The sequence below is a fragment of the Lissotriton helveticus genome, chromosome 12 (assembly GCF_964261635.1).
Source record: "Lissotriton helveticus chromosome 12, aLisHel1.1, whole genome shotgun sequence".
In the NCBI taxonomy this organism is placed as follows: Eukaryota; Metazoa; Chordata; class Amphibia; order Caudata; family Salamandridae; genus Lissotriton; species Lissotriton helveticus.
In genome coordinates this window covers 643155714-643182736 of record NC_136073.1, presented here as the reverse complement: position 1 = coordinate 643182736, position 27023 = coordinate 643155714, and the positions used below count along the sequence as shown (strand labels likewise).

At 46.2% G+C, this 27023-nt stretch overlaps 1 long non-coding RNA gene across 1 annotated transcript in view; it reads right to left on the bottom strand.

The window, feature by feature from the left end:
- The window catches only part of LOC144798756 (uncharacterized), a 110156-nt gene that overhangs the window by 32519 nt on the left and 50614 nt on the right, over window positions 1–27023 (bottom strand). Inside the window, exon 2 of the long non-coding RNA XR_013603638.1 lies at window positions 2308–2493. This is a non-coding gene — a long non-coding RNA (uncharacterized LOC144798756). The remainder of the gene's footprint in view (window positions 1–2307; window positions 2494–27023) is intronic.

The window sequence follows — 27023 nt, the reverse complement described above, 5'->3', positions numbered from 1 at the left end:
GTCGGTGACTCTAGCAAGTCTGGGCGTGGCCGAGTGGGTAGTGCCACCTCCCACCTCGCTCCCGATCCCAGCCGTGTCTGTCAACGATGGGTCACAGGCTGGGGAGCCGTACCTTTGTGTTGCTCCCTTACGGTCGCCAAGCTCCTCAGTCACCTCCGGCTCCCCTGCTGTAGCTGCGCTGCCTCAGAGCTGACCCGACATGCCAGTTCCTCCACAGCAGTGCGTCTCAGCTTGGTGAATCACTTCAGCCGGTAGGGATCTGGGTTTGGTTCCCTTCTCTCGGCTTGCCAGTCCCACACTCAGCCCTGGTCCTTGTTGTTGCTGGATATGACGCTGGTGATGCCGCCGCCATTTTGAGGATCGTCGCCTCCGCCAGGTCACAGGTTTTTGCCACGGCTCAGCCGCACGGCCAGGCAAGATTGCGAAGCAATCACGTTGCCAATTACCTCTGGGGCTGTGTACAGATGTTTCTTGTGTTTTGAACAGTGGATAGTGCTGGATTAGGGCAGGATATTAGGCGAGGGCTTCGGAGCTGTGCTAATGTGTGGCAATTCTCATCAGCCGCTGGCCATGCCCAGTGGTTGCACTTTTGTAGAAGAAGGACCCTTCCCAGTGGACCCTGAAGAAACTCAGTGGAAGACAGAAGGTTTGAGAGCCATCCCACCCATGTATACCTTAGAAACCAGGATACCTGCTCCGAGGGAGCCAGGTGCATAGGAGTGAATTGGCGTCAGACCCAATGGAGGACTTCAGGAAGATGCCGCTGCTGGAGAAGGAGAAAGTGTCCGGTGGAACCCAAAGGTGGATTCAATTCGAGAAGTACCTGAAAGCAGAGGGGACAGAGTCTATGCCACTTGAAAGTGACCAGGGGGCACTCAAGACAAATGCCCACCAATGTCGGGTGCTGCAGCAGAATTAATGATGACCTTGGAGCTGCAGCTATGAAGACTAGGCGATGCTGTGGAAGACCAGGAGCCATTCACAAGCTGTCCCACATTGTATGTCAAGAGCTGAGGTGTCGGTGTCCGTCGGGAGCTCCAATAAGCCTTGGCAACTGCAAATAACAGGGAAAGCAAGAAGGTGCAGTGTTGGGATCAGCAAGGTCCAGGTGACTCACCACAAGCAGGGGAGTCAGAGCAGGCCCAAGAAATCAGGGGACCCCAAAGAATACAAAGATGACCCTCAAGAGGACCCAAAGGCCAGGGGCACTGGAGTCACAAGAGGATCTCGAGCAGCTCACAAAAGATGCAAGCCAACGATGCAAGTGTTGTGGTGAGGACAAAGATCTTGGTCACTGGAGATGCTTGAGGTTGAGGCTACTTGGAGCCCGAAGATCTTGGTGTAAGGAAGCCAACAAGCCTTTGCAACTGCAAGGTGACGCGGTGCACAGGCGTTCGGTTTCTGCGGCTCCGACGAGGGATTCTGGCCTCTGACTTGGTGAGAGGACAGGGCAGGCCCGAGGGATGTGCAAAACTACCACCTGTGTTGCTCAGCCTTTTGGAGTTTGTGGGAGTTCAGGATCAGCAGACCGGTCAGCTTAGTTGTGGTGCCTTCAGATGCAGGGAAGTGATTCCTTCACTTCAAGGGAGATTCTTTCAGGCGTCTTGGAGAACAGGAACAGCAGGAGACTTCCCAGTTGCAGCCTAGATGCCCAGAGTGCAGTCCAGCGAAGTCCAGAGTGCCAAGACAGTTGAAAAACAAGTGGTGTCAGAATTGTATTTTGTCCCAAGACGAATCTAGGGACCCTTCCTCAGGTAAGCCCTTAAGTAACCTAAGGAAAGGAGTTGGGATGATACAGGGGTCCCTCCCTAAGGAGGGGCTGTACAAGGGAAAGGATACTCCCCTGTCCTTTGGCCAGGTTTGCACCAGAGAGGGAGCCAATGGCTCCCTGAACTGGTTTGAACTGGACTATGCATGAAAGGCACAAAGTGTGCCCTCGAATCAACTAGTTCTAAAGTGTTCAACATCAGGACCCCTGGAAGCACATTTCTGTGTGGGAAAGTTGTGGGATCACTGAGCTGGCACAATTTTCCTACCACTTAGCATTTCCCCAGGTGTCCTGATAAAAATGCTACCTCACTTGTGTGGGGGGGCCTAGTGCCGCGACAGAGAAGGGCCCAAAACGTATTGTGGAGACATCAAAATTATCACAAAATGTGCTGGTTTTGCAAGGGGGTCACCTGCATTATCGGTCCCAGGCTTGATGGCCATATAGGGAAACCTACCCAACCCAGACATTTCTGAAAACTAGACACCAGGGGGAGTCCAGGGAGTGTGGCTTGCATGGATCCCCTAATGTTTTCTTACCCAGAATCCCCAGACTTGCTTGCCGTTTACTTGTACCGCCGTCCGCGTGGCCAATAGGATCTGAAGTGACTCAGACCAACGGGGATCCAGGCTGGATTTCCGCTGATAGTTACGGACCAGAACCCACTGTCCTGGCTCCAAACGATGTCCGGGACCCTCCGGCAGGGGCTGCAAGACTGCTGAGACCTGTTGATGAATGGAACGAAGATCTTTAGTCAAAGCATACAGATAGTCTGTCAACATGGGATACTCGATATCACAAAATGCTCTGGGTCTCAGGACGACCCAAACATTGGCAGGGCGCCCAAAAATAACCTCATAAGGAGACAAGCCAGAACAAGAATGTGGGGTAACCCCTATTGACATCAATGCTAGTGGTAAGGCATCTGGCCACCTTAACCCAGTACTTTCTTGTATCTTTGCTAGTTTGAGTTTCAGTATTCCATTATACTTCTCGGCCAACCCAGCGGACTGGAGATGTCGAGCCGCATGGAATTTCTGCTTAATCTGTAATCCATTGCAAATGTGACTGATAAGATCTGCATTAAGTTATCACTCCAGATCACCCGAGGCAATCCATAGCGTGGGAAGTATTCTTTTATCAAAGCCTTTGCTGTGGCCAAAGCAGTATTTTCTTTGGTTGGGTAGGCTTCCACCCATTTACTGAAAGCGCACACCACGACCAGAACATTATTTCAAATTATTCACGCACTCCAGTTGGATGTAATCCATTTGGAGCACCTCAAAAGGCAAAGATGGTGGTGCAAAATTTCCACTCAAAACAGGTTCTCTGCCCCCAGGATTATGTCACAAACAAGCCATGCAATATTGCACCAAATGAGCATCAGTTCTTGGGATATTAGGATTATTCCACACAGGGTCTAATAAGGCACAAATACCCTTTGCCCCGATATGTGCTGAACCATGTGCCATGGTCACTACGGCATTCACTAATGCATTGGGCAACAGCCATCGCTGTTTCTCTGTCAAGTCAATCCAGCAATCATTTGCACCTAATTTCCCCACTTCTTTTTCCCAGTGAGCCAATTCAGCAAGAGTAGCTTCTTTCTGTATTTCCTGGACACTCTCCATAATGTTGTCGAACATTTCTGTTTCCGCCACCCACCTAGCATAAGTAGTGACAAACATTGAGGCCATTTTAGATTTTGCAGTTTCTTTAGCTACCTGATCAGCAAAGGCATTATTACCCTCACCCACTGCATCCACCACTGTCTTATGTGCACTGCATTTAACTACAGCCACCATTTTTGGTAATGTCAATGCTGTCAGTAATCGTAAAATCAAAGGGCCATGTTGTATTCGCTGTCCATGGGAAGTAAGAAAACCCCTTTCTGCCCACAGTCAGCCAAAACTATGAGCCACGCCGATGGCGTATTGGCTGTCCGTATAAATATTTACTCTCAATCCTTCACTTAACTCACAAGCCCGGAGCAATGCCACTAACTCAGCTGCCTGTGCTTACTGATAGGGTACTCGGGAAGCCTCAACTACGGTGCGTAGAGTAGTTATCGCATATGCAGCAGTCGTCGTGCCTTCTGGTAATTTGAAACAAGAGCCATCAACATACAATTCCCCTTGGGGGTTAGATAGAGGATTGTCTGTGAGGTCTACCCGTCACTTCATCTCTTCCTCCATCTGAAATATACCATCATGAACATCATTGTTCTTTTCGTCCGAAGGGAGGGGTAGTAACATAGGAGGGTTCTGAGTGGCACATCGTTTAATCGTAATGTGGGGAGCAAACAAAATCAATTCATAACCTGTAAGATGCGCACTCGTAAGGTGCTGGGTCTTCGTTTTTGTTCAATAATGTATCCACAGCATGCGGTACCATCACTGTGAGGTCAGTGTTCAGGACAAGCCCCTCCGACTGTCGAATAGCCACTGCAGCTGCAGCAGTAGCTCTTAAACAGCTAGGAAGTGCTCTGGCGACATTATCCAACACTGCCGAGAAATAGGCACAAGGTCTCTGCTTACCACCAAATCCTTGTGTCAACACAGAAAGTGAGCAACCGTCTACCTCGTGTACATAAGGCACAGAGGTTTTTCGGTAATCAGGGGTACCCAGAACGGATGCAGAGCGAAGCGCAGATTTCAAAGAGTCAAAAGCTTTTTGGCAATCATCAGTCCAAGACAGAGGTTCATGCACATCTTGAGTGGTTAAGTACAGGAGAGGTTTAGTAAGAAGCGAAAAATTAGGAATCCATTGGCGACAGTAAGAAGTTATGCCGAGAAATGCACAAACATCACGCTGAGTACGAGGTACAGACATGTTAAAAATGGTAGTCACGCGCTCAGGAGTTAGTCTCCTCCCCTCTTTCGACAGTAGATGACCAAGGTAGGTCACCTCCTGTTGACAATATTGGAATTTGGAAAGAGATACTTTATTACCATTAGCCGCCAAATGAGACAATAATTTAACAGTGGCTTCTTTACAACCCTCCTCAGTGTCAGAAGCCACCAACAGATCGTCAACGTATTGCAAAAGCACATTACCAGGGGGCAGAACCAAATCATCCAACACTGGTTTTAAAGCCTGACTATAAATACTGGGACTCTCTGTGTACTCCTGGGGAGAGCGACAAAACCGGAAGCTGCGACCAGATAAGGAGAAGCCGAAAATATGATGGCTATCAGGATGGATCGGAATGCTAAAGAAAGCATTCTTTAAATCGATCACGGAAAAATATTTAGCAGTGGGAGGAATCATAGTAAGAATAGTAGTGATGTCAGGTATTGGGGCACCACTATTTTATTCATTTCACGAAAATCAATCACAAAACGGTAAGTATCAACATAATTAGGATTGCTCCCGGGAGGGGCCTTTTTCAAAATCGGTAAAATGGGACTGTTGCATATATTGGCAGCCGTCTCTTCCACCACACCCCTTTCGATCAGATCTTGTATGACGGAGAGCAAAGCTTTCTCACCTGCCGGAGAAATTTTGTATTGAGGTATACGTGGTAACCGAGCATTCTGTTTTAAAGTAATAGAAACAGGTGGAATCTTTAATAATCCTACATCTGTGTCACCAGTGGCCCATAGCGTCGCTGGGATAGCAGCAAACTCAGGAGGGAGGGGTTCATTTTTAGTGAAACACTGCAAAGTATGCTTACCCGGGGATTGAATAATCAGATAAACACCATCGGGGGAACAATTAATTTTTGCATGTAATTTCTTCAACAAATCCAATCCCAATAAATTCTCACCACAATGTGATGTCAACAGAAACGGGGAGTCTACCGTAACTGGACCAATTGTGAACGAAATAGGTTTAGTAATGGGGCTCACGACCGGAATTCCCGAAAATCCCACCGAAACATTATTTTGCCCGGAGAGAGCAGCCCCTGGGACCAGCGAACGAGAAACAGAACTATTCATCGCATCATATTCATCGTATCAACTAGAAACTTTTCAGATGTCCCCATCAACCGCCCTCTTACATAAGGACCTTGCTGATCAACGGGTACAGACACCTGGCCCCCACTCTGTACTTGGCTGTCCTGTGTGTAAGCATACCCCTCGGTCTCATCTAATGCATAGCTCTCATTGTAGTACTGCCTACCTCTCGGATTATCGAAATAATTATTTTCCGATTCGCCGTGCGTTGCCTCCTCTCGCCGCATATCACTGCGATCCACCGCACGGCAGGGACACCCTCCAGTTTTTCGCCACTCTGAACCCACATGCATTTCTCTCAACAAGAGCTCTCTGGCACAACTAGGATACCCCACTGGTACTCTCTAGTCATCCACGGCCAGGGCCAGGCCCTGGGCCATCCAAATGTCACAGGTCCTGACCAATCCACAGAGTGGGGGGCAGTAACCCCTGACACACAATAGCCATTCTCCACTCTCCCTCTCAGTGTAGCTACAACTACCACTGATCCTTCAACCTAGGGACCATACCCTCAGGCTCACCAGAGGTCACGGGCAAGAATGCCACACCCTACCTCTACTTCTGGGGTTCCGCACCCTCCCAGGGAAGCACTCACCAGAACAAAACTCTCCTACCAGTTCAGGACCTCTCTCCATCAACTGGTCTACCACCTGGGATCTGGAAACTAGTTCACTTCTGAGGTACAAAGCACACAGCACAGTCGCTCTTCAAGCAGGTGGGGGGACACAGCACACAGCAAAGTCCCCTTTCTCTACCTTAGTGGAAACAACAAACTGCAGGTGGGCCCCAGAACACACAGCAAGGGCAGCCCCCTCAGTCTCTTCAGCTGATCTACTTTGGCAGAGATTCCTTTTTGAACTGGAAGTTTCCTAATCTCCCAACCTAGGATCTAAACCCTCAGGTTGCACCGGGGTCAGAAGTAAGGACACCGTCCCTCTGCACCCCCTTCCAGAGTTCTGCACCCTCCCACCTTGGAGCGGTACCCCTGGAAGCCAAAACCGGTCAGGACACTGATTACAGATGCCCTTCCCTCCAGGTCAGGCTGAACCTGAACCTGTCCTCCCCCCTCCTCGGGGAACGACCTCCAGAGGCCCCACAAAATGGTCACGCACTCTGGACGGTCAAATGCCCAGCGAACCAGGACTTCTGCACCCTCCACTTAGGAGCGGTACTGCCCAACACCAGGACCGCCGGAGTTCTGGTTACAGACACTCCCCGTCCTCTAGACACAGGAAGAGCCTCCTCAAATGACCTGTAAGTACAGCCTAGGCCCCTGACCTGGCGCTCCCTTAGGGAACGCTCCAGGCCCTGCGACAGGGTTTCGGGCCAACGTGGGACACACCGTCCCACACTCCGCCTCCACTGAGACAGGACGTGAGCCCCTACACCCCTACCATCCTACTGGGACCTAGCTGGGCTACACATGAACCTCTTCCCCTACACAGGATCATCAGATACACAAGCCACTACTTTTAGAATCACTCCCTAATGCCTCTGCAAGACATCTAGCACACCGCCAGACATCCACCTTCTTGTCCAGTGCCTCTGCAGGACCTCCTGCACACCACCAGAGATACACCTCCCGTGCAAGCTCCTTTTATCACAAAAAAACTCACACCAACTCCTCTAGTTCAACACACCACTCATCCACACACTCCCCATCCAGACTGACTCTCAACCTGTACCCCTCTTACTGAGCACCAGGCACCATACTCTGGGAACTGGGAATGGGACTTCACGCACTGGACACATTTTAGCTGCCATCACTGGATCCTACCATACTGGGGAATCCAGACACACACACACTACACTCAGGGGATAACCACCCTCTGAGCAAGCCATTCCTCCTCCACACTCCCTCTCTTCCATCTACCCACACAGGGACAGGAACAGGGATTGGGCACTGGACCCAGCAAGGGATTCCTAATCTATGGGAACGTCCCCCTCTACTGGCGTCCCGCCCTGTCATTTTCTCTCATCTGCCACTAAACATAAAAGCGCAGGAAACACCATTTGAAAATGACACTCGAGGAAAAACAAAATCACAAACAATAATCCCAAACATGTGACTATCTAAAAAATGCAGAGTTTTGTAATGTAGCCAGCTGTCGCTGTGGCACTGCGCAAACACAAGTCCTAATCCTCACCGCTGTCCAACAATGTTAGAACTGGGATTTCTGGTTGGCTAAGGCTGACGCCAAAGCCAGGCAGAAACCACCATTCTAGTCAGGGCAAGGGAGTCACACGCCAAGATAACCCCTGCTCACCCCCTTGGTAGCTTGGCACGAGCAGACAGGCTTATCCCGGAGGCAATATGTAAAGCATTTGCGCACACACACAACAGCAACAACACCCTAGGCACACCACAAAAGGAACTCCATACAAGGTTATATAAAAATAACTTTTGTATTATAAACACACATCAGATAGTATCACACAATATACATTGTGCCAACTGGCACGGGCAATATTCACAAGGGATTATTTACAGGACAGGGCCACATGGGCCACTGTCAGAATCAGCACTTAGTAGAAATAGCACTTCTAGAACATAGAATATAGGATACAAAATCACTGTAGCACAAATTAGCAAATATAGCACACAACCAGTAACCACTGGTAACAGGTAAGTACCACCTACGCAACCCTAACCACCTTAGGAGAATGTCACGCAGGGAACCAGGACCTCACTAGGACCACCTGTACTAGAAAGAACAATCACCTAAGTATCACAATACAATTAGGGGTATCAGCGAGAACACATTACACATGATGCATAACAACATTCAGAGGTGTAGGAAAGGAAAACACAAGATGCATAAAAACATTCAGAGGTGTAGGTAAGACACATAATGCATAAAACACATTCAGAGGTGTCACAGGCATAATGGCATAGCACATTACGCATAACTCACATTTGGGCCTAACCGGTAAAAATACTGTAGGCAATCTCCTCACTAGTCTAAACACACATAGGTAAAATAAACTCATAATCACATTGCGCAAACATCACCTTAGGCAATTACTATCATAAACATAGCAAAATCACATTGCGCAAAAGTCACATTAGGGCCTTACGCCCTACCCACATACCAGCCCCCTGGCCAACTGGCCATCCAACAAGGGGACTCAAAAAGCCCTGTGTCCAGAATGTCAGGGCGCGCTGCCAATGCAGCGCCAGTCAGGGGTGCGCCACCGGCGCAAACCTAAACGTTGCAGCTGCCCACTAACTGCTGGGCAGCTGAGAACAGTAACAGGGCCTAAACGTTGAAGCTGGCACTAAGTGCTGCGCAGCTGTAGAAGGCCTGGCACCTCTGTGCCATCTCTGTCCCACACAGGGACTCTCTCTCTCACATTGCGCCTAAACGGTGCAGCTGCCCACTACTTGCTGGGCAGCTGTAAATCAACAAAACTGCGCCAGGGCCTTCACTGGCCCTGGAACATAACTGTGCCAAGCTGTTGGAGCCCTCTAGGCTCTAGGATCAACTGCGCACAGCATAGTAGCCCTCTAGGCTCTAAAATCCACCATGCCCCTGGTGGAGCGCACTAGCGCTCTGGAATAACACGGGTCCCCACGCACTGGGGCTGAAAAAGGGAACTGGGCTCCTCTGGACCCCCTAAACACTGTGGCACACGAAACAAAACAGGTCCCCAGGGTGGGGGAACTTGCCACTGCAGTTGGAGCGGCCCGCTGCAACTCAGGCCGCTCTAAATGCTAACCGTCTGGGTCACGAGCCGGCACGTTGGAGCCATCATGGGCTCTGAAGATTGTACCTGTGCCTCACGGAGCCCTCGAGGCTCTAAGATCCTCTTAAAAGCGTTGGGGCGGCCCACTGCCATCCAGGGCCGCCCTAAATGCACCCCAGTCCCCGGGCCAGACTCCGGCAACACACACAAGCCCCACTCACCGGAGTTTCCCTGAGGCATCCCGGGCGGCGGCGGTACTTCTCCAGCGGGGCTCCCCTGGACTCCGGGATCCCCGCACTGCCGCTGGCGGCCTCGGCCGCTCCTCCAGATTCCCCCGGGCCCCCTCCTGGGACCCGGGGCTCTTGACTCTCACTGCGGGGCTCTCCATTCAAATGACTCGCGCTGGTCTCTGCCTTCCCGCGCTCACCCAATCAGAGCACGGTTGCGGGCGGGACTTCCCTCCAAAGCCGGACGTCCCGCCCGAGTTAGGCACTACGGTGCCTGACTTCCTGTGTGCGGCACGATGGCCGCGGCTGCGATTTTCTTTGCACACAATGAGGGGTGAGCACCCTCGAGCATAAAATATAAAGCGCACGGCCATAATGCAGGGTGGGCTCCTGCTGGGACGCTATAACCGGGGTGGCACCCATATTTACCAAACCATAAATAGTCAGGCAGAAGGCAGGGTAGCACCTGCTCACTCGGGGGCACAAAGGGCAGGAGCGCTTCCCTCCGAGGGAAAACAACAGCGCTCTGCCCAAAAATAAAGCGCTCACATCGCGCTGGGGGCACTGACAGCCCCACAAGTCCCCAGAGGTGACCCCTGCATCAAGAAGGGTCACAGGCAGCTCAGGATTCAAAGGAAAAAAAGGTCCTGGGGCAAAGTGAAGCAAAGGGGACCCCATGCAAACAGGGATCCTCCAGGCATCCAGGTCCATCAGGTATCCAGGGGCTGGGCAGGGCCCAGGGAGGCAAGCCTTCCCCTGGGCCCAAGCAGCAGCACGCCCCTGGCAGGATTCAAGTCATAAACAAGAACATTTTGTAAGGGGACACAGCCCCTTTTTATACAGAAAATCCCTTTGTCTCAGGGTGCAGGGTGGGGGAGAAACCAGTCGCAGCTGGTTTTGGAGTACTTTGTTTTCCCCAGCCACCCTTTTCCATTCACCAGGCAGGCTAGGGTCATCAGTCGCACCACAGGGGGCGGAGCCAGCATTGTGGCAGGCAGGCACAGCCCTATTCACTCCCAGGTGCTATCTCCTCCCACCACTCTAGTTGCAGATGCAGTCATTCAACTAAGGGCTGACTCAGACAACCTCCTGGGGGCCCCCCAGCCCCTGTCACCCTCAAACCAGACAGTCAATCCACAAGCAGGCCCAGGCACACTCCTGGAGCCAGGCTCCAGCCAATCACGTGCCAGCAGACTCACTACACACGCACACCCATGTCTAAAAGTGGCACTTCCACACTAGACACATTCATGCCGCATACATCATTACGCAGCATTCAATCTCACGAGTTCGCACATACCAAACTCGACCCTGCACCCCCCACACATCAGGAACTACCATGGTCACACATATTCCCCATGCATTCCGATGGGAGGGCAGGTCACTCACCACACATACACAGAGAGCTCACGCACTTTACACTGTACCACAGTGAAAAAGTGCGCAGAAACAGGTTAGTCAAAAGCAAAAAGTTTCGGGGTGAACCTGCCAATAAGGGCCAGGTCCAACAATCATTCACCGCATATTTCATTAAACCACAACAGATTTACATTCTGCAACATTTTTACAGAGATAATGTTACACATTTAAGTAAATTATCTTAGTGATTCACCCCTTTAGCTACACCTTCGTTTTTTAGACGTTAAAAAATGGCCGCCACACATAGTCCTATTTCCATTAGAAACACAACGTCCCATTTCTACTCGCAGCACTTATATCGGAAAAGACGCGTTGTCGCTTTTCCATGAGAACTCAGCCGATCATCGCTTATCGAGGAACGAAGGAAACGTACAAGCAAGTAAGTTTATTCAATCGCCGGCAAGCGAAGCATAGAACTCAAATGCGGCAAAATATAGTGGGGTATTATAGCAAACACCAGCGGCTCTTGGTAATGCGACCGATCTCTATTATGTTTTCACAGTTTCTTTTTTAATACTCAGAGATAGAGTAGAACTCGCTAAATCTCGTAAGTAGACAGCTTGCATGTCAATTACATACGCACTTTTCACTCATAAAATAGATTGTATTCGCATTCTGATACCATTGATAAAAAGCACATTGGGTAGAATTCACACTACAAAAATACTCACAGAAGTGATATATTCTTCACACTCACATGCATGGGGAATGAACCTATTAAATCACCCGTCACAATACAACTGACTTAGAACAACACGAGGTTTTGGTTTGGCATATATATTTATGCTAAAAGTAAATGTGCATTGATTCTGTTCACCGGAGTGTCTCCCTGAGGAAGAGCTTTGTTGCTCGAAATGCATTGGAGCATTATGAAGATCAATAATGTGAAAATGTTGGACAATGTTTCTAGTTGAGGTAAAATCAAATGCAATGAAAATATAGAAGAAATGTAAATACAATATTGGAATAAATATTATCATGAAAAACGTTCATTGAAAGTGTCACAATTATTGGACATTCTCCTAGGAGAATTATACAAGGAGAGTGCATGCAGGGGGATGCAACCAAACTCATTGGAACCACGATTTAAATACAATATTTGTAACAGCCCCATCCTTCCATTTCTTAAACGGACACCCTCAGGTTCCCCTGATGATCATGAAGATGTTTATTGTTTTGTGATTGATTTGCACAAAGTTAACAAAATAGAAGTCCCCCATTTTCCAGTGGTCCCAGACATTACTACACATTTGACAATGATTGCTACCACTGCTAAATTCTTTTCTGTCATTGATTTGAATAATGCATTTTTTAGTATTCCTATACATCCGGATAGTAGGTACTTGTTTGGGTTTACACTAGCTTGTCAGGGTCTGACATACGTGCCTACCTGAATTCAGGGTATATCGGACTACATCTCCCAGAAGGCCATCCTTCTGGGAGGATCTGGAAATGCATTTAATCACGTGAGACTCTGGGGAGCATCTTACGTGATTCTCGTCCTGTGGTGGCAGTCGTGTTGGCGGACACCCTGTTCCCGCGGAGCAGTTGGATTTCCCGTCCCCCATTCAGACACAGCAAATGCTGGGTTGAGTTACTAAGCCTCCCGTACGCGTTCCGCTCGGCCGAGCGAGAACGCATAGTTTCTCCTTGATAACTTTTGTTCCCCCCCCCGGCGGGCAGGGAGACGCTGGATAGCCCCTTCTTTGTCCGGTTGGGAAAGCGCTTGTTGTCTCCTTAGTTGCTTCTCCCCTTGGCGGGCAGGGAGCCGCTGGATTGCCCCCGCATGTGCGTCTGGCCAAGACCTTTGCACTCAAAATTCAGAATACTGCTCGGAGGAGCGGGTATTCACTGCTGCCTTTTGTTTTTTCCGATTCTCGGCTGGGGATCGTGACGTCAGATATCCTGCAGCTTCATTGTGGAGTCATCACCGGAGCCTGCCCTGGATGAATTGATAAGTCCCTGAGAGTTCGGCAGTGTGCAGGGAGACTGGTAAGATCGGATTCTTACAAAGTGAATAACATGATACGTGACTAGTTGTTTTCTCCTCTGTTGCTGAATATCCAAACATTGGGCGGTGTCAGCAGTGACTTTCTTGGATTGTTAGGTTTTTCTTTCTTTCTTGCGCTCGAGCACCTTTTGGTTTATGGATGATTCAATCCCCTATTTGCTGGTGCTGGAGATGGCTTTGATTTCAGTTCTAGGGTGGAGAATGGCTGGTATGTATGTCACGTACTTGACATAAATATATGAAGGTCAATTGGGGCCAAAAGGTTAATGGTGTGTTCTTTGAACTATAGTTGAGTCCTACCTTGCGGTGAGAGAATTCATCTCGTCGAGTGGAAAGGAATCAAAGGGTTCATCTCCTGATAGTTACCAGGTACGGAATAGCACCAAGCGAGAATTACACGAGAGTAGTTAGGATATTGCATGTATTAATGTGTGGTTTCTTTTGTGACAGGTATCCCTTTTTCCACTGCTGTTCCCACCCTATCCTATCCCTCGCTTCTGTACTCTGTACACATAGAATTCAGCCAGAGTACGGGGAAATCAGGAGGTGGACCCCTTTGAGCATCATCCTGAACCTGAGGAGCCCGTTCATCGTGACATAGCTGGCAGAAGCTTTAGGTTCTGTCGAGCTCCACAGGGATATACTGAGTGTCCAAGTATTTATAGTAAGGCTTTAAAGAGTCAATTGGATTCCCTTTCACTTCCTACAGGTAATGTATTGGTGCAGTATGTTAATGATCTCCATATTTGTTCTGATACTGATCAGGGTTGCAGAGATAGTACGTTACATTTTTGCTGTATTTGGCTATTCATGGACATAAGATTTCTCTTTCTAAATTTCAGTATTGTCGACAGGAGGTCACCTACTGTCGAAGGAGGGTATGAGATAGACCCCAGAGCGCATTAGAACCATTGTTAAAATGCCCGTTCCACAAACTCAGAAAGATGTGCGCGCTTTTATAGGTATCACTTCCTGTTGTCAGCAGTGGATACCTAATTATTCCCTATCAATCAAAACCTTACTTGTACTAATGACTAAAGAAGTGCATGAGCCTTTCAGTCAGTCAGTCAGTCAGTCAGTCCCTTTCCCTTGGATGCCTGAATGTTAGCAGTCTTTTGAGCAATTGAAAGCTGGGCTTTGTTCCGCTACAGTACTCGGTACCCCAGATTATAACAAACCATTTGTGTTGTACGTCCATGAGATGGCTGGTTGCGCGCTTTCTATTTTAATACAAAAATTTGGAGATAAGCAACGGCCGTGTGCTTATTTGTCTGCTGTCCTGGATCCAGTTGCAAAAGCCCTTCCCAGTTGTCTAAGAGCAACCGTGGCCCCGGCTACTTCGATCAGTCAATCGGCTGGACTTGCACTGGATACTGATCTCACAGTCATGGTACCCCATGCTATGAATACACTTCTGAATAAGACAAAGACACAGCACCTCACCAGTGCACGTCTGACTGGCTATGAATTGACATTGTTTTCCAAACATCACAATTAAAAGATGTTCCATTCTGAATCCAGCCACGTTACTGCCCTTCCCTTCTGAGAGTGATGAAATCGATAAGCATGACTGTATCTTCCGGACAGAAGAAGAGACAAAAGGACAGGTAGTCTTGACTGAGGTTCCCTTATCTGATCCTCAAGGGGAACTGTATGTTGATGGCTCTTGTTTCAAATTACCAGATGGCACTACAACTGCTGCTTATGCTATTACCACACTGGGTACAGTAGTAGAGACATCACAAGACCCTTATCAGTCTGGTCAAGCTGCTGAGCTCATTGCCCTTATACGAGCTTGTGAATTGAGTGAGGGACTGGTTGTCAATATTTATACTGACAGCCAGAATGCCTTTGGGATCACGCATAATTGTGGGCGATTCTGGGCTGAGAGAGGGTTTCTTACTTCACATGGCACCAAAATCCAGCATGGGCACCTTATATTGTAGCTTTTGCCTGCTTTGACACTCCCTAAGAAATGGGTTATAGTGAAGTGTAGTGCCTACCGGAAAGTCACTGATGATGTAGATAGGGGAAATGCCTTTGCAGATCAGACAGCTAAGGAGACGGCCCGGAAAAAGATGAAAAGAATATTTGTAGCAGGTCCGGCAAGGTGGGTGCCTGAGGTTGTCATGTTTGAGGATACTCTTGTGAATGTAAAGGAGATACAAAGTGAGGCCACAGTAGAAGAATTAGCAGTGTGGCAGGAAAGTGGAGCGCAATTAAATGATGAGAGATGTTGGATTGATAAGTCAGGAAAGCAAAGCTGGATGCTGCCCAATGCATATGTTCCTCCTGTTGTTACAATGGTCCATGGTCCAGCTCACGGTAAACAGACATAATATCGACTACAAAATATCGAATGGACATAATATCGAGTCCAAAATATAGGCTGGACAAAATATCAAATGGACAGAATATAGACATCAAAAATATCGTTTTGAAGGTAAGTAATGTAATATCGAATGTTAAAAACTATAGAAAGTTAAAATATCGAAGTATATAATATAGGTCATTAAAATTATCGAATTTTTAATAATATCGAATTTTTTATAGTGTTTGTTATGTTATTATATGTGTGAAAAATGTGTATTTATGTTATTATTAATTTTAATTAATGTAGTTTTTTTTTTAAATTTTTGCGTAATTTAATTCTGTAGCGGGTTGTGGGTTCATAGGGGAATAGGGTGGGAAGTAATTTAATTATAAATAATTAAATATGTAAATTTATATATTGGTATTCATTTTTAATTAATTGGTAATTAATTTATATTTGGTAATTAATTACATTTTAATTGGCAATTAATGTTAATTAATTGATTAATTGCTAATTATGTTAATTTTACTAATTTGTTTTCTGTAGCGGGTTGGGGGTTTATAGGGGAATTGGGTGGGAAGCAATTTATTTATAATTCATTAAATACGTAAAAATATTTATTGGTATTTATTTAGAATTAATTGGTAATTCATTTTTTATGGGTAATTAATTAAATTTTAATTGCCAATTAATTTTATTTAATTGATTAATTGCTAATTATGTTAATTTTACTAATATATTTTCTGTAGCGGGTTGTGAGTTTATAGGGGACTAGGGTGGGAAGTAATTTATTCATAAATAATTAAATAATTCAAGTTATTTAATTGTATTGAATTTGAATTCATTGTTAATTAATTTTTAATTGTTAATTAATTAATTGTTAATTTGTAATTAATTTGAATAGGTAACTAATAGTAACAATTAATTGTAATTTGTAATTTTAATTGATTCATTATTATATTATATTAAATTGGTAATTACTTTTAATTAATTTTTGATAGATATTAATTTATATTTTTTTACATAATATAAAAAGTATTTACTTTCCCTACTGTTGCACTATCTGGAGTGGGAATAGTAATTTCTACCTCTACGCTATCCAACGCTTTCCCTACTGTTGCACCCACTGGAGTGGGAATATTAATTTTTACCTCTACGCTATCCAACGCTTTCCCTACTGTTGCACTCTTTGGATTGGTTATAGTAATTTTTACCCCTACGCTATCCAACGCTTTCCCTACTGTTGCACCCACTGGATTGGGAATAGTAATTTTTACCCCTACGCTATCCAACGCTTTCCCTACTGTTGCACTCACTGGAGTGGAAATAGTAATTTTTACCCCTACGCTATCCAACGTTTTCCCTACTGTTGCACTCTTTGGAGTGGGAATAGTAGTTTTTACCTCTACGCTATCCAACGCTTTCCCTACTGTTGCACTCACTGGAGTGGGAATAGTAATTTTAACCCCTACGCTATCCAACGCTTTCCCTACTGTTGCACCCACTGGAGTGGGAATAGTAATGTTTACCCCTACGCTATCCAACGTTTTCCCTACTGTTGCACTCTTTGGAGTGGGAATAGTAATTTTTACCTCTACACTATAATACGCTTTCCCTACTGTTGCACTCACTGGAGTGGGAATAGTAATTTTAACCCCTACGCTATCCAACGCTTTCCCTACTGTTGCACCCACTGGAGTGGGAATAGTAATTTTTACCTCTACGCTATCCAACGCTTTCCCTACTGTTACACTCTTTGGAGTGGGAATAGTAATTTTTACCCCTACGCTATCCAACGCTTTCCCTACTGTTGCACCCACTGGAGTGGGAATAGTAATTTTTACCCCTACGCTATCCAACGCTTTCCCTACTGTTGCACTCACTGGAGTGGGAATAGTAATATTTACCCCTACGCTATCCAACGTTTTCCCTACTGTTGCACTCTTTGGCGTGGGAATAGTAATTTTTACCTCTACGCTATCCAACGCTTTCCCTACTGTTGCACTCTTTGGAGTGGGAATAGTAATTTTAACCCCTATGCTATCCAACGCTTTCCCTACTGTTGCACTCTTTAGAGTGGGAATAGTAATTTTTACCCCTACGCTATCCAACGCTTTCCCTACTGTTGCACTCACTGGAGTGGGAATAGTAATTTTAACCCCTACGCTATCCAACGCTTTCCCTACTGATGCACCCACTGGAGTGGGAATAGTAATTTTTACCTCTACGCTATCCAACGCTTTCCCTACTGTTGCACTCTTTGGAGTGGGAATAGTAATTTTTACCCCTACGCTATCCAACGCTTTCCCTACTGTTGCACCCACTGGAGTGGGAATAGTAATTTTTACCCCTACGCTATCCAATGCTTTCCCTACTGTTGCACTCACTGGAGTGGGAATAGTACTATTTACCCCTACGCTATCCAACGTTTTCCTTACTGTTGCACTCTTTGGAGTGGGAACAGTAATTTTTACCTCTACGCTATCCAACGCTTTCCCTACTGTTGCACTCTTTGGAGTGGGAATAGTAATTTTAACCCCTACGCTATCCAACGCTTTCCCTACTGTTGCACTCTTTAGAGTGGGAATAGTAATTTTTACCCCTGCGCTATCCAACGCTTTCCCTACTGTTGCACTCTTTGGAGTTGGAATAGTAATTTTTACCCCTACGTTATCCAACGCTTTCCCTACTGTTGCACTCACTGGAGTGGGAATAGAACTATTTACCCCTACGCTATCCAACGTTTTCCTTACTGTTGCACTCTTTGGAGTGGGAATAGTAATTTTTACCTCTACGCTATCCAACGCTTTCCCTACTGTTGCACTCTTCGGAGTGGGAATAGTAATTTTTACCCCTACGCTATCCAACGCTTTCCCTACTGTTGCACTCTTTGGAGTTGGAATAGTAATTTTTACCCCTACGCTATCCAACGCTTTCCCTACTGTTGCACTCTTTGGAGTGGGAATAGTAATTTTTACCCCTACGCTATCCAACGCTCTCCCTACTGTTGCACTCTTTGGAGTTGGAATAGTAATTTTTACCCCTACGCTATCCAACGCTTTCCCTAATGTTGCACCCACTGGAGTGGGAATAGTAATTTTTACCGCTACGCTATCCAACGCTTTCCCTACTGTTGCACTCTCTGGAGTGGGAATAGTCATTTCTACACTTCCGCTATCCTACGGTAATAATATTGGATATTATTTAATTATATTATATTACTATATATATATGTTTTAACAAATATGATTGTAAACATTTTTTTTATAACTTTCATAATTATTTAATTATTATAAGGTAATTTAAGTATTTTTAAGTATATTTTAGTAATTAATTTTTAATATTAATTAAATTTAACATTGTTTTTAATAAAGTCGATATTTTTATAAACTATATTTTTGTAAACGCTATTTTTTACTCTATATTTTTGTACTTACCTGTTTGTAGATACAAAGTCGATATTCTGTCTGTCGATATTTTGTCGCCGATATTTTTGATAGTCGATATTATGTCCCTCGATATTATGTCAGTGATCCCCAGCTCACATCAGTGCTAAGGGTATTTGCAAGTTGTTAGACCCCGTATGGCAAAATGACAATATTCCAAAGACAAAAACAGAAGAGTTCCTGCAGGACTTATTGCATCTTATTTGGCAATTTATGTATATGTCAAAACAATGAACACAATCAACAGAAAACAAGAGATTATAATTTGATCAGTGTGTTTTATATAATGACATAAGATATATACAAAAATATACCCTATTTGATCAGCATAGGTAGACATCCATATGACAATTCATGTACGGCAACCAACACAAAAGACTGCTACTTCAGTTTTTTACATATGAGCAGTATAGACTGATACTTTTGCAAATTATATGGACAATATATACAATTTATGCCATATATAGATTATTTAACAACTATATACATTCTTGATATACATAGCTTGATGATGTTGTTAGCAAAAGAGTGTCAATTCGTCGACGTTTCGGTCTCACACACCACAAATAACTGGGACCATCATCAGGACAACCGTTGCACCATGAATAGATTCATCGTCCAAGTAGACCTTTCTTGTCCTCCTTTATCTTTATTTATAAGCAACTAGGAAGAGGGATCCAAATTCTCGATCAGTCTCTTTGGGCATAATTAATTTGCCTTCGTGGAATTGTCAGAGAATAAAATTCTGGCGTGGTCCACCACTCGCTCAAACAGTCGAGTGGTGGACCACGCCGGAGTTTTATTCCCTGACAATTCCACGAAGGCAAATTAATTATGCCCGAAGAGACTGATCGAGAATTTGGATCCCTCTTCCTAGTTGCTTATAAATAAAGATAAAGGAGGACAAGACATGTCTACTTGGACGATAAATCTATCCATGGTGCAACGGTTGTCCTGATGATGGTCTCGGTTATTTGTGGTGTGTGAGACCGAAATGTCGACGAATTGACACTCTTTTGCTAACGACATCATCAAGCTATGTATATCAAGAATGTATATAGTTGTTAAATAATCTATGTATGGCATAAATTGTATATATTGTCCATATATTTGCAAAAGTGTCAGTCTATACTGCTCATATATAAAAAACTGAAGTAGCAGTCTTTTGTGTTGGTTGCCGTACATGAATTGTCATATGGATGTCTATCTATGCTGATCAAATAGGGTATATTTTTGTATATATCTTATGTTATTATATAAAACACACTGATCAAATTATAATCTCTTGTTTTCTGTCGATTATGTTCATTGTTTTGACATATACATAAATTGCTAAATAAGATGAAATAAGTCCTGCAGGAACTCTTCTGTTTTTGTTTTTGATTATACCCAGTTCTGTGGGAATATTGGGTTGCCCTATTTTGTTATTATTTATTTAAATATTCCAAAGACAGCTGCACATTTAGTGAAGTACTGTATGGTGTGCATGATGCACAATCCTGGAAAGGGCACCCCTACACCGCCTGGTAATTGTGCACCACCCACTTTTCCTTTTGAGGTCCTCCAGATGGATTACATTGAATTAGAAAGATGCAATAATTTGAAGTGCGTTTTAGTGGTTGTCTGAGCATTTAGTAAATGGGTTGAGGCTTATCCCACGAAAGACAATACACCCATTACGACTGCAAAGGTGCTCCTGAAGGAGTTCTTTCCTCGTTTCGGCTTGCCTTGTTTGATTTGGGTTGATAACGGAAGTCATTCTAATGCAAAAGTGATCCAATTGATTTGTGATGGTCTATGTATTAGGCAAAAGTTCCTCGCTGCCAATCATCCACAGTCGGCAGGTTCGGTTGAGAAGTACAATGGTACTCTCAAGCTCAAACTGGCAAAGATTCAGGAGGCTATAGGGTTAAAGTGGCCAGATGCCTTACCGTTAGCTCATTTATCAACAAGAACGACAGCAGATTCTCGAACAGGATTGTCACCGTACGAGGTTGTGTTTGGACACCCAGTAAATGTCTGGGGCGTCCCGTGACCTTGGCAGTTTTCTGATATTGAATACCCATTGTTAATTGATTATCTTGATCAGTTAACTGAAAATTTGCGTTCTATTCACCAACAGGTCTGTCAAGACCTGCCAGCTACACCAGAGGGACCCGGACACGACATTCAGCCTGGGGATTATGTTTTGGTGAGAAACTTGTAGTGGAAGAAGAGTTTGGAGCCACGTTGGAAGGGACCCGAACAAGTCTTCATAGCTACGTACACAGCAGTTAAGGTCGCCGACCGTTAGAACTGGATTCATGCGACACATTGTCACAGAATACCTTTACCTTTGCTCTATGATCAGTGGGTGAAGGATGGAAAAGGGGACTCCGAGTGTGAGACGGTGCCTCGGTTTGTCCCCTTCAGCGGCGCCAGGCTGACCTGGACACAAACAGATGAGGAAAATGAAAAAGTGCTGAATGCAGCAATTCCTCCGGAAAATTAAGCTATCCAGGAGCCTCTTTTTGTTGTTCCTTCTGTGCCTGAAGTCACTCAGTACAATTTGAGCCCTGGGCTGGGGGATAGTACACCAAAGGAGAAGGAAGATTAGTTAGGGATGGACTGTGTGAGTCAGGGTGTACTTTGCCATAGTACTAAAGGAGTTAGTTTAGAGTGATGAGAGATTTTGCACTGTTTAAACATTGGACAGGATAGATTAAGTTATTCCCTTGGGGGTATATTATCCTGGTCGAGGTGGGAACACGAGCTTAGGACAGAGCAAGCTCCACCACCGGTGCTCGAGAGCACCAACATTTTTGATGGACAATAGGAGCCTGTACCAGTGAGGCTCTGACGGACACTGGTAACTTGTATATTGTACTTGCTTGCATTTCGCCCCAACTTCATCATTCGTTATGCATCCCTTTGACAGAATGGTTGCTGAGGAAGAGCCGCCAGTGATTCCCCCTGTTTACACGCGTGAATTTTGGTCTACAAAGAAAAAGCTATTATGCTCTGTTCTAGTGATTTTGTTGCTGTTGATTATGGGTGTGGTGTCATGGGTCTTAGAACGTGACAAGGATGCATCATCATGTACCAAGGGTAAGGTTATCCCACAGGTTCTGCAGAAAAGAACGACACCGAATAATGTCTTTTTAGATACACATAAGAGATTCTTTTGAGAAGGTACAGCTTGGACCTACTGAATCTGTTACAGGTTTATGGACTGCTTACCCATTGTCACTTGTCAATTATACATACACCCGTCACAATTTGTAGAGGTAAGGAGTGAGTATGGTATGGGATATCCTGGCCCTTGTCTGTATTACAGAAAGCCACGCGGAAAACGTTATCCGGGGTGTGACAATAATACGTACTGTGATAATTTTTACATGGATGAACAGAACGTTACCGATGTGGGTTGACATTACCACGATTTAACAGCCACTCGGGAAGCTGGTTATTATTCTGCGTGTTACCCAATAGTAAATAGCGCTGACACATCTTAGTATATCCATTGTTCTGGAATAGTATTGTTAAAAAATACAATGTCTTTAGTGAATGAAAAGGATCTGAGTACCCTTGGAATGAAAGCTAGATATGCTCCAGTAGATTATGAAGCAAAACTTTATGCACACCCAGGATTTTACTTTCTGTCTAATGGTACTTACTCCAATATTTATAATGGTACAGATGATGTTGCTCTAGGGCTAGTGCTCCCTTTGGGCATGCCTTGCAAGTATAGTAAGCCAAACGTAAGATGGGTGAAAATAACATTGACTGTGGAGTTCAGTGATGGAGGGACAGATTTGGAAGTCATCATATAGTAATGGGATCACTTTTGGATATATTCTTTCCTCCATAATCATATTTGGTGGTTCTGCTATGGCCAGGGCGAGAAAGCAAGAGAATATTTTGGATGTAAGCTGCAAATATTGTCTTAACTCCACAGTAGCAGCTTTGTATGACATCACCACCCAACTGGAAAGTATGTGGATATATTCCGAGCAGACTAGATATGCAGCTTTCCCTCCTCTCTCGCTGACCGCTTCACTTGACCTGATGGCTGGGCTCAAATCAGGGTCCCCTCGGGACGCCTGCCCCGCAAAATTTTTGGCTAAAATGGCAGCTGTCATTAATCCACTCGTGAACCCCCTGTTGAACTGTTCTCTTGCACAGGGTGTGGTTCCCCAGTCCTGGAAGCAGGCAATGATTATTCCCCTGCTAAAAAAGCCTGGCCTGGATGCGGAGGTGTTGGCGAATTATAGACCTATTTCGCTTCTGCCGGCTTTTGCGAATGTCATTGAAAAGCATGTCCATAAGGTGCTTGCCGATTACCTGGAGTCCCATGACCTACTGCACCCCACCCAGTTGGGTTTCCGCGCCAATCTTAGCACCGAAACAGCTCTCCTGGAAGTCTCCGAGGCGATAAAGGAGGTGCTGGATTCGGGCGGGAGAGCGATGCTGGTGATGTTAGATCTGTCGGCGGCCTTTGACACCGTCCCTCATGAGGGTCTTCTTGCAAGACTCTCAGAGATTGGTCTCCGAGGGACGGTGCTCCAGTGGTTTCGATCATTCCTGGCAGGCCGTCGACAAACGGTCTGGGCTTCTGCTTGCTCCGCCGAGATGTCGCCATTGGGGGTCGGAGTTCCTCAGGGCTCTGTCCTGAGCCCAACTCTATTTAACATCTTCATGACCCCTCTGGCGGCACTGGCGGAGTCTTTCGGGGCCCAGATCGTTTCTTACGCCGATGACACCCAGCTCCTCTTCACCTGTGAGAGGGGTGCGGACTTCGATGGAGGTAGGATCCAGGGTTGCCTTGAGGCTGTGTTTCAATGGTTCCATCATAACAGCCTCAAGTGCAACTCGGATAAATCCGAGGTCCTCTTTTTTGGGTGCAGTTCGGATCCGGACTGGAAAGTGTGGTGGCCTGAGAACATGTTTCCACCAGCAAGTTCGTCCCAGGTAGCTAAAAACCTTGGGATTAAGATCGACAATGGCCTCACACTACGCTCACAGGTAATCGGTCTCACTGGCACCTGCTTTGGCCTGCTCCGGATGCTACGCAAGTTCCTTCCCCTGTTATCGGAGGAACATAGGAAGATCGCGGTGCAGGCGATTATAGGCTCGAGAATTGACTATTCCAACGTCCTCTATCTCGGCCTGCCAGAATACCTGCTCCAACGGTTACAGGTTGTCCAGAATTCGGCAGCACGTGCCATCTTTGGACTTTCTCGCCGTGCTAGAGCTTCGGGCCTCCTGGAGGCTCTGCACTGGCTCCCTGTCCGGAAGCGGATAATTTTTAAGACTCTCACCCTGGCACACAAAGCCTTGCACGCCTCCAGAGCAAAATACCTTCAGAAAAGGTTGACTTTTTACCTTCCTGCCAGGTCGCTCAGGTCTGAAACCCTGTCTCTTGCGGCGGTTCCTCGTGTGAAGAGAGCTCGCATCGGTGGCCGCTCTTTTAAACTACTGGCGCCTCAGTTGTGGAATAAACTGCCTGTGTCCCTACGCAGCATTCCTAATTTGTTGGCCTTTAGGAAAGGGCTCAAAACCTGGCTTTTTACTTCTTAGTTCTGTCGCCTATTAGGTTTTATCTTTCTTTGGTTCTTCTTTTATTTACATTCCCTGTTGTGTTATGAGATTAGTGTGCAATTCAAAGCGTCGGGACACTCCTTCGAGTAGCCGCACGCTATATAAAACCCTTGTATAACATAACATAACATGCAGTTGATTTCATCCTAGCTAAGAGTGGGTGTGTGTGTGTGGGAGTAGGAGATCAATGTGTAGTCAGGATCACAAATATGGAAAGTAGCATTAGCCAGCACATTTTAGACATCCTAAAAAATGTTATGGAGATGTAAAGTGGGAATTGGAGTTGGTCTCTTTTTGGCAGCTGGGGTTGGATCCTTGAAAAGGTGATTTATTTCATTGTAATTTTGATCTCTTGCTGTGCCCTTGCTCAATGCCTTCCATTTTGTTCTTCCTATTGTACCACACTTCTCCCTCCTAAGAGGAAAATATCAATTCATGGCACAAATGCTACAATTATGATCCAGAAGGTAATAGACAACCTCATGCAGATAGATTAGGGCATCTTTGAGGCCTCTTCTCTCCTCACGGTCTCCCTCCCTGCTGCTGAAAGTATGGAGTGTTCCTAAACAGTTCACCTCTGATTCATTGCTTTACATATTCATTACTATTTTTAGAAAATGTTAGCTGATACTAAAAGGAGGGTCTGTTTGAATAGAAAAATTAATGTTTACGCATTGTTCTATGTATGTTAGCATTCGCTGCGCCATTTTCAATGTAGGCGCCATTTTGAGTCATAATCAAAACCAACTCCTCGTGGATTCCGAGAAAAGGCCTCTGTTAGGTTTCGCTTCCCCGAAGGTGGGTTTTGCTTCATTAATGAATAGACTGTTCTTATTGGCGCATACCATTCTAGCTAGATAGAGGCCTTCAACCCCTTGTCTAGTGGCGGGCATGGGCAGACCGACCTTGAGTAGTAGATAGTGTGTGCCCGGCCTCAGAATCAAAACTTATCTTCTGTACTTCTCTGTTCAGCTTCATCTGCTTGGAAAATCCCACTGTGGGCGTGCCTTCATTGGTTCTGAAATGTACATAAAGTATCTTTATGCTTGGTGATGTCAGTCCCTCTGCAGCACTCCTAAGCAACTGGGCAGACCGGGCTCCACTCTGAGTGTATTTAAATAAACAGATATTGGTTTATATTCTGTACTGACTGACCGACTCTTCATTTGGCATGGAAGGCTGAGAGTTGGTCTTGAGTGACCTGGGTGACCCTAATCGGGCCGCTTCCTTCACCAATTCATGAGATGCTGCAGCTGTACAGGAGTAAGTGCATCCCCACTGCTACATATGGGGCATCCCTATGGGGCCTGGTGGGGTATTCAATTTTACAAAAACAGGAAAATGTGTTCCTGTGCAGATTCTTGGCAGCTCCTCATTCTGTACAACCCTATATCACCCACAGAGAATGGGGTATCACTTTTCTTGACAACACCTTAGATCAATGTGCCTTAGTAGCGTGGCACATCTGGAGCAAGGCTCTAAAGTACTAAATTTACAAGGGACTTAATTAATGGTGCCTTGAATGTCCCGTTAGTGTCTCACAGTACAGTAAAAAGGAGCTCAAACTGATGTTTACCAACAAACCTGATTCAGGTAGAGAGAGCAAAGAGATAGAAAAACAAACAGTATCCCAATATCTGGAAGGGCCATTATTCCAAGATTTGCCTGCTTAATTAATACAAACCAGTGATATACAGAGTAGATTCCACCTTATAATCAATCATGGACATTTATATAGCGCACTACTTACCCGGAGGGTCTCAAGGCGCTTGGGGGGGGGGGGGGGGTGCTGCTACTGCTCGAACAGCCAGGTCTTGAGCTTCTTCCTGAAGGAAAGGTGGTCTTGGGTCAGGCGCAGGTCGGTCGGGAGGGAGTTCCAGGTCTTGGCGGCCAGGTGGGAGAAGGACCTTCCTCCTGTTGTCGATCTTCGGATGCGGGGTACGGCGGCGAGGGCGTGACTGGCTGATCGGAGGTGGCGTTTGGGAGCGTAGAAGTTGATGCGGTTGTTGAGGTAGCTCGGGCCTTGGTCGTGTAGGGCTTTGTGTGCGTGGGTGAGGAGACGGAAGGTGATTCTCTTGTTGACGGGGAGCCAGTGCAGGTCTCTCAGATGTCCGGAGATGTGGCTGCGTCGGGGGATGTCGAGGATGAGTCTGGCTGAGGCGTTCTGGATCCGCTGGAGTCTCTTCTGGAGCTTGGCGGTGGTTCCGGCGTAGAGGGCGTTGCCGTAGTCCAGTCGGCTGGTGACGAGGGCCTGGGTGACCGTCTTCCTGGTCTCGGTGGGGATCCACCGGAAGATCTTTCGTAGCATGCGCAGGATGTTGAAGCATGACGAGGAGACGGCGTTGACTTGCCTGGTCATGGAGAGGGAGGAGTCCAGGATGAAGCCCAGGTTGCGTGCGTGGTCTGTCGGTGTGGGTGCGGAGCCCAGGGCGGGGGGCCACCAGGAGTCGTCCCAGGCGGAGGGCGAGGAGCCCAGGATGAGGACTTCCGTCTTGTCTGAGTTCAGTTTCAGGCGGCTGGTCGTCATCCATTCGGCTACAGCTTTCATCCCTTCGTGAAGGTTGGCTCTGGAAGCGGCGGGGTCGTTGGTCAGTGAGAGGATCAGCTGGGTG